At 43.4% G+C, this 14,828-nt stretch overlaps 1 long non-coding RNA gene across 3 annotated transcripts in view; it reads right to left on the bottom strand.

Annotated features, from left to right (window-relative positions):
• Positions 1-14,828, bottom strand: part of LOC146438945 (uncharacterized) — a 438,604-nt gene that overhangs the window by 43,000 nt on the left and 380,776 nt on the right. For all 3 annotated transcript variants that reach the window (XR_014850582.1, XR_014850584.1, XR_014850583.1), the window contains exons 4-5: positions 11,885-11,948; positions 3,684-3,766 (exon numbers count right to left, since the gene is read on the bottom strand). This is a non-coding gene — a long non-coding RNA (uncharacterized LOC146438945). The remainder of the gene's footprint in view (positions 1-3,683; positions 3,767-11,884; positions 11,949-14,828) is intronic.

The raw sequence follows: 14,828 nt of genomic DNA, 5'->3' as shown, positions 1-14,828 counted from the left end.
TAGGTGGCCTCAGCCTGTGCAGATCCTGCAGGACTGCTCTGGTGGTCCCTGTTAAGAGACCTTCAGATTGCTGGAGTCTACTTGTGCTCAGGCCAGCTGGGGAGGAGAGAGCCAATTTTAGTCATCCAGAGTCTCCAGAAATAAAATTCTCGAAAGGAAAAGACAAAGACTCACAAGTAGAAAACTCACAGATTCTTTCCAAATGGTCTTAATGAAGATTATTTAAATATGGAGAGTTAAAATATCCCATATGTTAGCTCCCTTATGGATCTCTTGTACAGACTCAAGCCTAAGCACAAACTAATAAAGTCCTTATCGAGAGAGGAGCTCAATACCAAAAGCAACAATCTGGTGTTTGGCTGCTTCTTTGCTTTTTCGTAATAATAGTGTGTGAAAAGCCTAAAACGAAAGTATAAGGCTCAGAACTGAGCTTGGGCACGTGCCCCTGAACAGGCCCATTCTCCAGATGTGTTGCCTTCACTCTTGAAACCAGCAAGCAGCAGAAACTGGAGAGGGAGACCTAGACACGGCACAAATATTAAATGTAAATACAACACATTCCAGCACAGACCCGTCACTGAAACAAGCCCTAGAGCAAAACCCTCTCTTCCTGCTGGTGACAATGCAAAGGACTTCAGCATAATGGTATTTACTCAGTTAAATGAGAGCTGTAATGCACTTCAGCCTCAGAAACAAAACTTAAGCTATTTAAAGTGTCCCGTTTTCAGACCTGAGGGTTTATTTGCTCGTGGCTGTTGACTTCACAGGAGTCACCACTGCCACCAAAGGCTCTGCTCTGAGAGCCTCCTCTGCAGGAGAAATGGAATGGAAAATGATGCCCTTTTGCTCTAGCTCAGCAGAACCCAGAGCAAGGAAGCACAGACTTAGTTCAGATAAAAACAGAAGTCACTTCTCCATCTTTTACTTGCCTGTCCCTCAGTAATTTGGGAATAAATGTTTTCATCCTCTTGGAGATCTCTGGCTGAGAATTAAGTACTATTATTATTAGGTGATGCTAAAGGGTTTTGCTAACATGGTCAGTACCATGTCTTGTTTAGTACAGAGCATTTTTTTGTACATGAAGGTGCTGGGAAGTTTTAATGAGTACCCTTTCTTACTGGTCAGAGTCATCTACTCACTTAAAATGGATTTTGCTATATATCTTTTAAAACATATGCTTTCTAAGCTTTTCAACCCTGCTTATCCACTTTTAGTTAAGCTCTCATGGTCACATCCATTCTAAACTCAACTCAAAAAACTGACTTCTCTCAGGATAAAATTTTCCTTAAAAATATGACGTGGTAGTTCTCTTACTAATAAAGACTACACAACAGTCTTCATCTTTGGCCACGTATGGAAAGCACTTGGAAAAAAAAGCCCCACTTTGTTTTTGTAGATCCATCAACTTGAGAAGACAGGAGCGAGTGAACAGTGGGCTAATCATTCTGTCTCCATTGACAAGCAGGGAAGGAGTTAATTATCAGCTTCTTTCCACTAATTCTCTTACAGAGCTCGGTTGTGCATATTAAATGTCTAAGTTACCAGATTTAAAGAAAAACTTGATCTCAATTTGGCTACATATTAGAAGTGCCATTCCCTGTTGTCCTACCTAGCACTGTTAATTGCATACATTTAGCCCTCTATTGGAGAATAATTTAGCTTCAGATTGAAAAGAAACAGCCCTGGCCTTGGTTATTTTGGCATACAAGACTCCAGTATGACTCTGTTTTCTAAGCAGACATTAATGATTCTAAAACTAATATTCATTGTTTGAAGAGGCATAGCAGCCTTGGCATTTACTTAACCTTTTGTCTCATGTATGAGACTGAGTCAGCCTAAATCCTTTTCTTAATTAATATCTATTCTTTTTTTTTTTCTGTCCAACATTATTTATTAAACAATTTGCATGCAACAATTAAGAGTTGAGAGATTAGAAAAAACCCACTGTAGGAGCAAGCTCACTTGGTACAACAACCATGAAACTGGTTCCCCAGCTAAACAAACCTCTTAGCAGGGATGAGAGGGGAATAGGGAGTGAGGAAGGTCAGGCAAAAAACAAAATCGAAAACCAAGTCCCACCATTCACCTCTTAGCCCTAACATTAAGCTATTCCCTACTAAAAAAGTAATAATTCTAGAGGGAAAAGATAAAATACTATTGTAAAAGCATAAAACCCTGGGATTTGACACCTCCAGTGAATGTCAGTGATGACAGTTATGGTTGTGAATAAAGTGCAATCACTGAAACTGTTTGCTTATTGCTGTGGTGGAAAGAAATTATCATTTTAGCTTCCTGTCGTGCCTCACAGGACTGCACTGCCTGCTCCACATGAGCCACCTCAACTGAAGCTCCCTGCTTTTCCAGCTTCTTTGTTCTGTGCACCTCCTTGCACTTTTGTGATCACAATTTTGTTGAACAACTTGCTGAGTGTGCCACAGAAGATGCTTGGGAATGTTCAGATCTATGTGGAAGTTGGCGAGGACACCTTTGGCAGTGGCAATGAACCATTCTGTGCTGGCATTGTGAGTTGCATGACATAAACACAGAGCAGGATGGCAGCTGGATACAAATGGAATTCACACAGAATAGAGGCTCCAGCATCTCTCCTCACCTTTTCTCCCAGGCAGTCTCTCTGTGGAGTCACAGATGCTTTGCTCAGCAGACTGTCTGCAAGACCAGAGACTGATTCACCTTTTATATCCCACCAGGGCTGGGTGACAAACCAGAGCTACAGGAAAAACTCAAGACTCCCAAGAAACACAGGAGTGATAATATGAGCTGCATCCTGCATCCATCAGAAGACCCACAGGAATAGGATTCATTGGCATCAAAGTCCTCCTAATTCCTCTATTACCCAATGATCCTCACTCTCTAATGCTCTTGGATCTCCTTTCTAGAAGGCTTTAGGAGATCCCTGGGCACCACACAAAGCTCTTGCCCCACACCTTTCACATGAACCAACAGAGAGTGAACCCTCCTACCCTGTGACGCAGTCAAGACTTGCTTGGGGGAAAAAAACAGTGAAGAAACAAAATGGGACCAGTGCTTTGAAACTGTCCTGAGAGCTGAACTGGACCCCTGCCACTGTCTCAGTGCTCCCAAAAGAATCAGAGTCCAGGGATCCAGATGTGTCATTTTCTTCACAATTACCTCACCAATGTGACACTACTTTAAATATTATTTCAGACATAGAGTTCAGCAAGTAATTTCAGGGCATGAACTTCGATGGCAGGTTTTAAAATCCAAATGCACGTCTGTAAACCCAACGTATTAATAACTTAACAGTTTTCAATAAGACATCAACATTTGCATGCATCTTCCTACTTGTTATGTGCAGTACTACATTTTTTAATGTTTCTTGGATGTTGGCCAGAGAGTCTGAGTCCCTAGTTAGTTCATCTATTACTTTCTTGCCACAATAGATCTGGGTCTTGGCCAAGTACTGGACTCATACTGCATGCAAAACCACAAAATTCTCTCCCTTATCTGTTGATAGTTTTCACTTCCCAGGGAAGGGAGAAAAAAATAGCATAAATTAAGATAAATAAGTAAATACATAAAAATTCAACACTAACTGTAGTAGAAGTATTTTTGGCATTTTTTAACACTACGTGTATTCAAAAGATTTCCTGATGTATTTATACTCCTTTAGTCTCCCAAGAGTCTAATTCATGACTACTCACCTGAACAGGAGAGGAAGATCTCTTCTTTAAATCCCTCCTGGAGCTCCTCAGGCTTTCCACAAGAGTGAGCAAGGTTACCTGACCTGAAATAAAACAGAGGAGGAAGAGGCTTCAGTCCCATCCTTCCTTTTTCAGTGTTTCTCAGCCTATGGACTATGGAGGGGTTTAAAGAGGCCATGAAGGGTTAGGGGTGGCCTCTGTTTTACATTTGACCTTTTTATCCCTTACTCAGAGCCTCTGGTGCCTTCAGAGGAAGACGGATGAACACAGAGGAGATGCCTTTTGAAAGAGGTTTGAAAACATTGTCCAGCACAGCTCTGGTGGCAGGGAAGTGAATGTTGCCTTTTATTGTGGGTTTAAGGTGGCAAACTCATACTTAGATTAACAAAGAGCAAGGAAAAAGGAGGGGTGATGCAACGATCCCGGCTGTGGCTTTCCAGCCACGTTAATCCCCCAGCAGCCTGAGCTGCCCATGAAAGGGCTGGGCCTGCCCACCCGCCCAGCCCTGGTGGGAATGTTTTTGCCCACTTGAAGATCTGCATTTCATCAGAGAACGAGCAGGGTACAACTTCACCCAACCCTAAAAACAGCCCTCAGTGCTGCTGAGCACACAGAATCTCTGCACTCCTCTGAGCAGAGTAAGGGGAAGGCTGTGCTGCCCTTGGTGACCACAGAGCCACCACGGAACCTGAGCCAAGGACACGTGGGGCAAGGCCAGGAGCAGCAGGGAAGGCATCTCACCTTCTCCTGGGCTGCTGATAAAATCCCAGCCCAGCCCACGTGGAGCACTTTGCTGTCAGTGTAACACTGATCCCAGCAGTTTGCTGGGCTGACTTGGAAAATTTTCCTAATAATACCAAGGTAGCTGACAAATTAATAGAATACATGATTCCTGTGCCTTCTGCTTGAGCTGTGTGAGTGGTTTTTTCTGTTAATTTGCCCAAATAAAGCATCAGTGCCTTAATTTCCGTTGTTTCAGAAATTAGATCCTCTTGAAGAATGAAAGGATGCTGTGTTCGAGAGGGGTAGCGTTTTTATGAAGACACGTAATTAAAGGAAGCCATTAAAGATACTTGTAAAAATGATTCAGATTTTTATATATGATGACTAACTAACTTATTATTGCTCTTCTTGGTCAGAGATTAATGGGAATTTCTTAAAGGATAAAGAATTATTTAACAAGCTGCAGGATCTGTATGGGCTTGGGATACACTCTGTAATAGTATGAATAATAAGAAATGTGGCTGTTTATTTCCTTAACTAATGAACCTAAGCTAAATCCAGAGATAGCAAGATGTCAAAGAAGACCCCAAACCCCAGATGAAAACCCCCCAGCCAATACGAACAAGTAAGTGGATGTTTTTTACATGAATCTAAACATGAAGTTTAGCCAAAAATCCCCCCATTAAGAAATTCAGGTTCCCATGTGCTCTAACTCCAGGTGGTTGAGAAACACCCCAGCATGATCTCAGAAATTACTGAGAAGCACCAAAGACTTAAAGAAAGAGTTTTAAATCAGGGGATGCTGAATATTCAACAGCTCCTTGTGAGGGGAGGGAGACAGCAAAGCAGAGAGGACAAACCTCTCTTGCTTGCTTGAGCTGCTTGCAAGAGCTTCCCGTGATGAAATTGCCTTTATAAAGTGATGACAACAGTGCGTGGGCAAAGATTTCTGTGCAAGGAAATCTGACTTTTAAGATCACAAGTAGCAGAGTCACTTGATGATGGCACACATGGACGACTTTCATTTTCCCAACTCTCTAAAACTCAGATTTTGAGGAGCTCAGTTACACACTGAAGGATCACATCGTCTCTGGGTTGCAAGGCCTGTGCCAAGAGGGAGTGAAGCATCTCTAGGCTGACACTGGCACTAAGGGAAGGGAGCAGGTAACAGTCCACGGGAGAAGGAAGGGCAAGGCAAACCAGTTTCTCAGGCAGCTGAAAGGAGTGTTTGGTTCTTTTCACAACTGATTTGACAAGTGTTTTCTGCAGTAACTGCTCAGAGCAACATACTGGAGTGATTCCTGTGCCCAGGTGAAGCAGCAATAGCTTCCTCTCTCTGACTGAAACAAATAAACACAAACTAGCAGTTTTCCAAAGCAGATCCCAGCCGAGCCAGGTAGTAGCACTGAGGCTCTGCAGCCTGACACCCAATTATTTTAATATCCTCTACATCTTCCTGCTCTCAGGGCTCATTGGGTTTTTTCCTTTAACTTTCTGAAGGCACACAAAGAATTGAATAACCTTTTCTCTGCGTACCTGGCTACAGCCACATCACTAAGGGAGGTCCTTTCGACATTTTAAAGGACCTGAAGTGTGTGACAACATGGCACTGCAGTCAAGAATCTTGCCGGGGAACAGAATAAGAAGATTTATTTTATTTTTAATATTTGAAAGATTTCAAAAAGCATTCAACTGGATTTCTCACTAAGAGGATGAGTGAAGAGAATCCTTTGTAACTAAGCTGGGAGGCCCAAGTCTTTTATCCATTGTTACACAGTTTTTCCCCAGGGCAGAGTTAGGAAGGCCTGCAAGCCCCAGCAGCTTAACAAGGCGAGTACACTGGGTGGGCTTTTCTGCCATTGCCTAAGCTTCTCCCAAGGAAGGAGCTGCCGGAGCCGAGCGGGTCCCGCGCTCATCCCAGACCCAACAGACGTTATTTGGGAAGATCCTGGTGGCAGCGGTGCTCTTCCAGCAGTGAATCTGCCTGGCCTGCCTGCAATGCACAGCCCCCAGTGCCCAGCCATGGCTGCCTGCAATGCACAGCCCCCAGTGCCCAGCCATGGCTGCCTCCACAATAAACCAGGAGCAAAACCATTCCACACAAGATTAGTAGTGAACTGGCATTTGGATTAATTGCTTTGCATCGGACTTTGCCAAGCTGCCTCTTCCCATCAGCTTTTTTAAACCCTCATGCCCAACTGGCTGGTCAGAGATATTTTATCTCTTCCAGAATAGGTTCTGTAAAAGGAGGAAACCAGTGTAACTGTGCTGCTGACACCTTATTTTCTTCCCTTTTGAACGTTTAACATTTGTAAGTGAAATCCCTTCAGCCTTGATGCAAGTGAGCTGGTGGGTTTTGATCACATGGACTTGGATATTTCCTGAGCCTGGTTTGCAGTAGTGATGGACCCACCTGCCTCTCCCAAGGATGTTTGGGTCTGGCTGAAAATGAGAACTTCCCTGAGTGATTCCCAATAATGTGAGAAGGAGCTCAGGGCCTGAAACAGGACACCCAGAACATGTTTTCACCTCCAATCCCTCCAAACTCTTGTTCTAGGACTTGTCCAACTTAGTTCACTACAAAGCCATAAATATACAAGATCTATGTTGGTAATATTTTGCTTGGCAGGATTTCACAACCCTTTCAGTCTCGGTGAGAGGCATAGGAATGAGGAGCAGCAGAAGGCAAATGATCACCCCTGTCCATTTGTGCCTCAGTCAAAGCCTCAGAGTTCACCAAACCCAAAGGCAAAATAAAAAAGCTTTTAAGTAATTAAGCACCTCTTTTCCTGACTTCCTATGAAACTTGTGGGACACCAATGTGATAGAAATTTTGAAGGCAAATGTCTCATATACTAGTCCAGAAGCAGGAGAATATGGAGTTTATAAATAACAATGGCAATATTTGCTTCCATGATCCCACTGGAATGAACGGTCTGTGGCTAAGGCACGTGTCAGTGCCATAAGGCAGGGTATTCCTAGGGACTGGGAGGTGGCTGCTCCATGTGCTCATGGTGGAGCAATGAAGTGGCATTTCATGGTCAGAGTTACAGAAGCGTTTTTACTAAATGCTCAACTCTCCTGTTTTATAGTCCAACAAAAAGCTGAAGAAATCCATTGGTCAGACCTGGAGCCATGGCTGGATTTTTTCTATAAAATTTGAAAGGGATCCAGCCAGAGATTTGCAAATGATGGCACCCCTGAAAAAACACAGAAGCACAGACTGTGCCCTCCCTAGCTCTCTCACACAGGGGTGAATCTAGGTATGGGCAAAACTGTTTGACAGAATTATTGCCCCTCCCAAGCCTCTTCTCCACTAAAACCCCAGCTCTACTCGAGCCCCACCATTCCCATGAAGATGCTGGAACAACCCAAGAAAAAAGCATCATACTTATGAGCTATATTTTATTGTTTATGGTATGGCTTTTTGTATAATAGGAATAATCGCTATGGCTTTGTAGTACACTTACAACAAATAGCTTTTGAGATTGCTCAAACACTTTAACTCCACTTCAGCTCTTAATCAAACTCAGCAGCTGTTTATTGCAATTACGCCATAAAGCAATAGACATTATCCCTTAACTAACTGTCTTATTAATATAGGTAGTTACACAGCTATTTCATAGTTAGTCTTAAATAACTGCTTTTAATTATTTTATTAACATAAATAACCATCTCAATAAATTTAAATTAAATGCATGTGTGAGAAAATGCAATTTAAAGCATTGCACAGCATTGCATCTGTTTACTAATGTTTAAATTGATGTCATTCTGTAATTCAATTAAAGTGCAACTTTAATTTATTTCAATTTTTGATGGCCATGAAACACCTAGGACACCAGAACTTCCTAAATATTGAAATGGGCAATCTCTGCTCTTCTTGTGTTGCTGTATTTCCTTTGCAATATTAGTTTGCTGCCAGGCGAATGAGATTTCTCTTTACCCACAAAACTTACAATTTAATATCCCCATTTAATTTTGTTTTCTTCCCATTCCCAAAGCAACAGATGACTGGATTGCATTTTGCCTTTCGGTTCGGTTGTGCAACTCTGCTTTCAACGGAGAACAGGATTTTACTTTCCTGTGCAAGGCTGGATCCTCCATGTCTTATGGCATTTGTTCTGCTGGGATCAAGCTCTTTGCCTTCAGCTAAGGGGAAGGCAGACGCTGCCTGACCTGGCCTGAAATCCCCTCTTTCTTCCTCAAGGGGGCTGTTTTATTGTTCAGGGGCTGGCTCATCCTACCCCAAATCCTGCACCGCAGAGCAGGCAGCACTCACTCAGCAGCTTTTATCCCCCAGTGTCACTGTGGAATGTGTCTCTGGAAAGGCACCCCAGCCCAGATTCCTGCATTCCACCCCTCATCTCCCAGAAGGGTCTGCCCAGCACACTGCCTTATTCAGATGGTCTTTGGGGATGAAACAAAAACCTCCTATCCTTATCTGGTTTAGATGCCTCCCCTGAAGGATAAAGAGGAAAATGCTTGCTAGAGAGCAATGAGAAAAGGAGAGGGATTCCCTTCACCCCTCAGAAAGGACAGATGATGTAAGGAAGCACTGGAAGAAACTAAAAGTGGCAAATGTAAGGCAAGGATGGGGTGAAAATAAGGCTGGAAAATATAAAGGTGCAAAAGGAGGTGAAGAGGCCTCACATACTTTCTTGCCAGCTCAAAACTTTTCAATTTAATTCTGTAGTTGGTACAAGGACCTGCCAGTGTGAACTGCCACCTCTCAAATCACAACCCCTCAAAAGTAACGGGGAGGTATTGAGAAAGTGTTGAAGTCAGAAAGATGTAAAGCAAAATTTTTCTGAGGGTCTTTATTGGGATCTCAGCAGCTTTTGAAGCTTAAAAACTGTGGAAATCTTGGCATCACTGGCTTATTGACATCACTCAATGTCAAAGATTTTACAGGACATCAATGAAGGGAAGAATTTGGTGCAATAATGGTGAATATTGCTATCTAGCAAAGTCCATCCCATCTTCTGACTGCTCATCAGAGGACACTGCAGGGAGTCATTGAAGAGTTTCAATTCAGGTTTCACTGCCTTCCCATGCAGATACACTCTGGCAGGAGGAAGGTGCCTCAGTGACACCAAGCCTATGGAAAAGTGGAATGTGGCTGGGGCAACAAAACTGAAAACAGTAATTTATTGATTTTATACTTCTATGCAAATGCACCAGGTAACATGAAGGGATAATTACAGGCCCCATCAGAGAGGGGCTGTGATCTGGCAGACACACCAAGCTCCCCAGGAGACGAGCTCTTAAAACTTTACAGACTCTGCTGGGCAAAGACAGGTGACTCAGTACAAAGGGTTTTTACAGAAAAATGTAGAAACCCTGAGTGAACGCAGACATGTTTAAACTTCAGGTAACTGAGAGTGATCAGGGGTTGGATAATTGAAGTTCCAATGTATATTTGCCTACACTGTCGCTCACCTTTGAGCCCTACCTAGGCATTTGACATTTATGTAGTCTGAAATCCTGAAAGCTCTGAGTTTAGACAACTAAATTGTTGCTTGTCAATTTAGTCTTGACTGAAAGACAGGTGTTTTGTTTCAGAGTAACACTCCTTTCAGACTCCTCTATTCCCAAGCTCAGATTACTGAGCTAAGGAGCTATCAAAAATGAAATAATGTACAAGCAGGTGAAGACATTTACATACCTTGAACAAAGGAATTCTTTGGGCAAAATAAGGATTTTTAATTATTGCTTGTTTTTTGTCATGTGGGATTCTCATCTCTGGCTCTCTGGTGGGAGCTGGAGGAGCTTGGAGGCTTTGAAGGTTCCTACATTTTTGGTACTGCTATGCAGTTTTACAAGTCTGTTCTGCTGAATACAAAACGCTGTCTGAACAGAAATCCAGCTGAGAATCTGAACCAGAATTCTCCAAAAGTGCAGTTCTGGAAGCAGGCATACAACACCCACAGCAGCTCAATGGCAACAGGGTGAGCAAGGGGTACTTGTTAGGCTCACCCTAACTTTACCTACAATTCAAAGTGGGTCATTCTTGCCAGGCCTTCATTATCACCTCTAATACTTCAGGCTACTTGGCGTTCAGGCAGGGCTTGGACCTCAATTCCTTTATTTATGACATGAAGTGTGCTGAAGGCAACAGAACACAGGCTTAATCACAGTGACCTGCCAATAACCTCAGCTGTGACCTGGAGGGATCCCCAGTTTTGGCGCAGGTTAAGGGTCTCATCTCATTTAGAACCTTAAGCTGGATTTGAATTGTAGCCCCAGAAGTGAAAAGCCAACGTTTTTATCTGGGAAGCCACATGGCTCTGGCTTCCTGATTGGTACTTGTGACATCCCAGTATTGGCAAACCAGGGACATATTAACTGTGTGCTCTATTTTCCACCCTTAATTATGGACAGCTAGTCTGAGTTTTCTTGCCTTTCCTTTTTTATTTTTTTAAAGGATTTGAGTGACAAAGTGACTATGCATATCATTCCACATTTGAACTGTAAGACTTCAGTATTTCTACCTCTAGTGTGTAATTGGATCAGCTGCCAGTTACAGAAAGGAGCTGGGTGAGTATTAAGTGTGTGGAAAATGAAGAAGAGTCCAAGTGTGAAGGGGAGGAATAATTTGACAAAGCCTGCAGTGAGCTATACGTGGTTTTCTCGTTCCAAAATGGAGTAGGTTTTGAAGCGCATGAGAAAAAACTGGCTTTGATTTATTAGCTTTGGTTCACAGAATGCCAGCCACAATCTTGGAGCAACTCAAACATACAGAAAACCACAGTCCCTGCCCCAAGGAACTCACAATATCCACATTATCATAACGAGGGTGGACGAGTGCCAGCCTGAAAAACACTGCTTTTATCTGGGTCTTGAACAACCTTGTCAGGCACGGCACAAAGCTACTGCCAGGACTAGGGCTTGGTGTGACCATCGTGTGGTGGCCCTAAAACCATCACACCCAATGCTCTTCTGTAGGCCCCCACTGCAGCACTTGCTGGCTTGACTTTGGAGTTTGTCAAAGAAACGAAGATGATGTAAATATGAAACCATTTAGAACCTACTAAAAAAATCCATGGTGAATCTCAGCCCTTTATAAAGGTGATAAATAGGTGAGGAATGGGCAGTCAGAAAGGTGTCAGTGTTCCTGCCAGGACAAGAAAGTTGAGTTCCAGCACTAAGCACAGGTAAGGCAGGATCACACAGAAAGACAGTTCTTCATCCAGCAAGTGTTCAACCATTTAGATCTTTATGAAGAGCAAGCAAATCCCCTCAGACAAGAACTGAGAGTCTCTATGTTTCTGGTCAAACTGCTGGTGGGACAGGAGCTGGATACTGAGTGGGCAGCCAGAACATCCTTCCCTTTGCATTCAAAGATGCCACTCAGGACAACAATCTAATCATGAAGTGGACAATTTAGAGGATTACGAGAGAGGCCTGCAGCCTGAAATCAAGGAAAAGGTCACAACACCCAGAGCAGCACAAAAAAACTCAAAAGAAATGGCAATTACCTGGAAATTCCCAGACTGTTGTCCCTCAGCTCTGGAAATGCTCCATAAAACCCAGCATGCTCATCTGTAAGGCGTGAGCAAGAAAAATTCATTAGTGTTGCAAACAAAAATTACAGACATGCCAGGTGACAGCCCAGTGGCAGCCAGGATCTGTGTAGTGCTGCCAAGAAGGTGGAGAGACCAAAAACCAACTGAGATTTGCTGCCTCCCAGATCTAGGGAGCTACACCTGGTGGTTTGCTGCCCACACAGCCAAACTGATATCCTAGGATTTGGAAATTCCTCTGCTGTGCCTTCAGTAACAGCCACTGATTGAGAGGAGCAGTGTCCTAAAGGGCCCCAGGATCATGGCCATAGAGTCTCATTCTTTCTGGTACAAAAGCCCTACAGACAAGTCTATGAGGCAAAAGCACAACAAAAAACCATCTCAAAATCATTTCTCTCTGACTCTCCAAGGGGGTTAGGGCATTAAGACAGAATGTCCTACCTCAAAGGAAGTCAAGATTGGATCAGAACATCTCGGAGAGATAGAGAAGGAGAGATGGCAAGAGGCAGCAGTGTAAAGGTTTTATCAGCATGAGTTGGGGATGACCACATTACTCATAGGTCACTGTGCTTTCCAGCTGACTAGCAACAGATGAAATAAGGAAAACAACGGCCTTCAGATTTCCAGGTAGCAGCTGCAGCCAAGGCTGCCTTTTCAACTGCCCTTTTAGTGTGGAATATGCAGGCACTGCTCAGAAACCGCCTGACTTTCCATGCGAAAGGAAACCATGAGGGCCCACTGTCAAGGAGAATACCAAGATAATATTTGTGTTGTTAGAGGGAGGAAAACTTCAAATGCAAGGCACCTGGTTTTCCCTACAGCTTGCATGCTTCCAGCATTTCCTAATATTGAGCCTGAAGCATGTCTGAGATCTCTGTGGATCTCCAGCAGGATGGCACCAGGAATGGGTTATCCTGATGTGGATCTACAACTGGTACACCAGAAAACAGGCACAAGTTCTTCATGTCCCACAGCAGCAGCCACAACACAGATTTTGCTACCTAACAAAGATGTTAAATATCATTTATTTATACTGAAGTGATGCCATTCTGCCAGGCTCTGCACAGAGACTTTATCATGGACTGCTTGCATTTCTGGAAGGTGCCATCTAATCAGATACACTCCCCGAGATCCCGACAGCTGAGGGGGAAATTACACTGCCATTCCTGACACTTCTCAAATTAGCAAGAGCTTATAACAATAAGGATTTGTGGGATACCTCTCTTGCCAGGGCTGGATGCACACAGGATACCCTCCTGGTCTGGGCTGAATTCCCTCACCCCACACTGCGATGATGTTTCCTGCGCTGAGATCTCCTACTTGTGTTGGAACTCTCTGAATACTCTCTTCAGCTCCACACAAGGAGCCAGAGGCTTTGGTAACCTCCTACCCCAGCAGTTCTTTTCCTGCAGTCAGGAAATTAGCTCTCTTTTCTTGTTTTCCTTTTTTTTTTTTCCCTATTGCAAAGAGCTTCCCGTTTCATGCAGGGCTCTGATGGCAGTGGTTGGTGACAGCAGCAGAAAAACCCAAGCCACACCACTCACAAAAAACGGTGTCACAATTTGGGTATGGTTTTATGTCAATATTTTTATAATTTCAGCTATTCCACATTCTTACTGGTATCGAGATATCCAGAAAACTATGGATGCTTCAAATATTTCAGAAACCATCACGATAGACCTGTGCAAACTTTTACACTTCCCCCCATAAAGAACTCAAATCGGTCAAACTCTAAGACTTGATTTTCAGCTGATATAAACCCACTAAAATAATGTAATTACTGGTAGAAGTTTTTGCTCTGAAATGTCCTGGCCCTCATGTCTCCTTCATGTGAGCAGAGGGAATAGGTACCAGCAGGGGAAAGTTTCATGTCTCTGCCTCCCTGGTGTGAGTTCGCACCAGGAGCTGCCTTTTACCCCAGCAGGTTTTCTTTTTCCTTCATTCAGGAAATTGTCTCTTTTTAAATGTAATCAACAAGAGAATCCCCTTTTCTGTTGTCCAGCTTTGGAAGAGGAGCCTGATTTGTGTTTTCAGCTAAAAATCCTCCAAAAGTCAAGAGAGGATGAGGTGGGAAGGTATTAGAGAAGAAAAGTAAGTGGCACCTCTAATATGTTTTACCAGGATATAGGAAGAAGATAAATATGAGACAAACAAAGTTTAGGAAAGAAGGGGGAAAACACATAGAAGATGTAGTAATAAAGGAACCCCATCAGTACCAACAACTTGAGGCAAAAAGAGGACTGATGGATAGCTGGGCTAGCTTGAGTGAGGAAGGGCAAAAGGAACCTTTTCAAAGCATGAAAAAAGAAAAACAAATTGCATTAAAAAACTAGTGAGAAAAAAAAAGCCAGAGAACAAATAAAACAGAGAGGGAGGACTTCTAAGAGCACAAAAGCAGAGGTCAGTACCCTGTGGTCATTTCCTAAGAAAGGAGGAAGCAGAAATGAAGGAAAATACCTAAATATAAAAGACTACTTATAAACAAAGGACACATTGAGTGCTACCCCATGATTGTTTCAAAGGCTTGCTATCAGTGTATCTCCAGTGATAAATACCTTCACACGATGCCAGCTCTCTGCAGGCACAACTGCAGCAAATCAGTTCTGCCAGGCAGCAGAGAAAGTGACAAGGCATCACTTCCCCCATTCCACGTGGCATAGCCCTGCTCCTCTCCAGGATAAACCCTCGGGAGAGGAGCACACCAGGGCACAAAACAAATGGGTAACTAAATTGGCAGCCTGGTGCTCCATTCAAACAGCCTCTGACCAAGGCTCCTCATCCCACATCCTGCTCCAAATTCCTCTTGTCTCTTGGGAACTGGTTTGTCTAGGCAGAAAAAGTATTTCTAGGTTGTTCTCACCACACCCACCCAAACTGAAAATTGTCAAGATCATCCTCT

This window comes from Lichenostomus cassidix, chromosome 3 (genome assembly GCF_008360975.1).
Source record: "Lichenostomus cassidix isolate B80296 chromosome 3, HeHo_3.0, whole genome shotgun sequence".
NCBI lineage: Eukaryota > Metazoa > Chordata > Aves > Passeriformes > Meliphagidae > Lichenostomus > Lichenostomus cassidix.
This window is presented reverse-complemented; position numbering and strand designations above follow the sequence as displayed.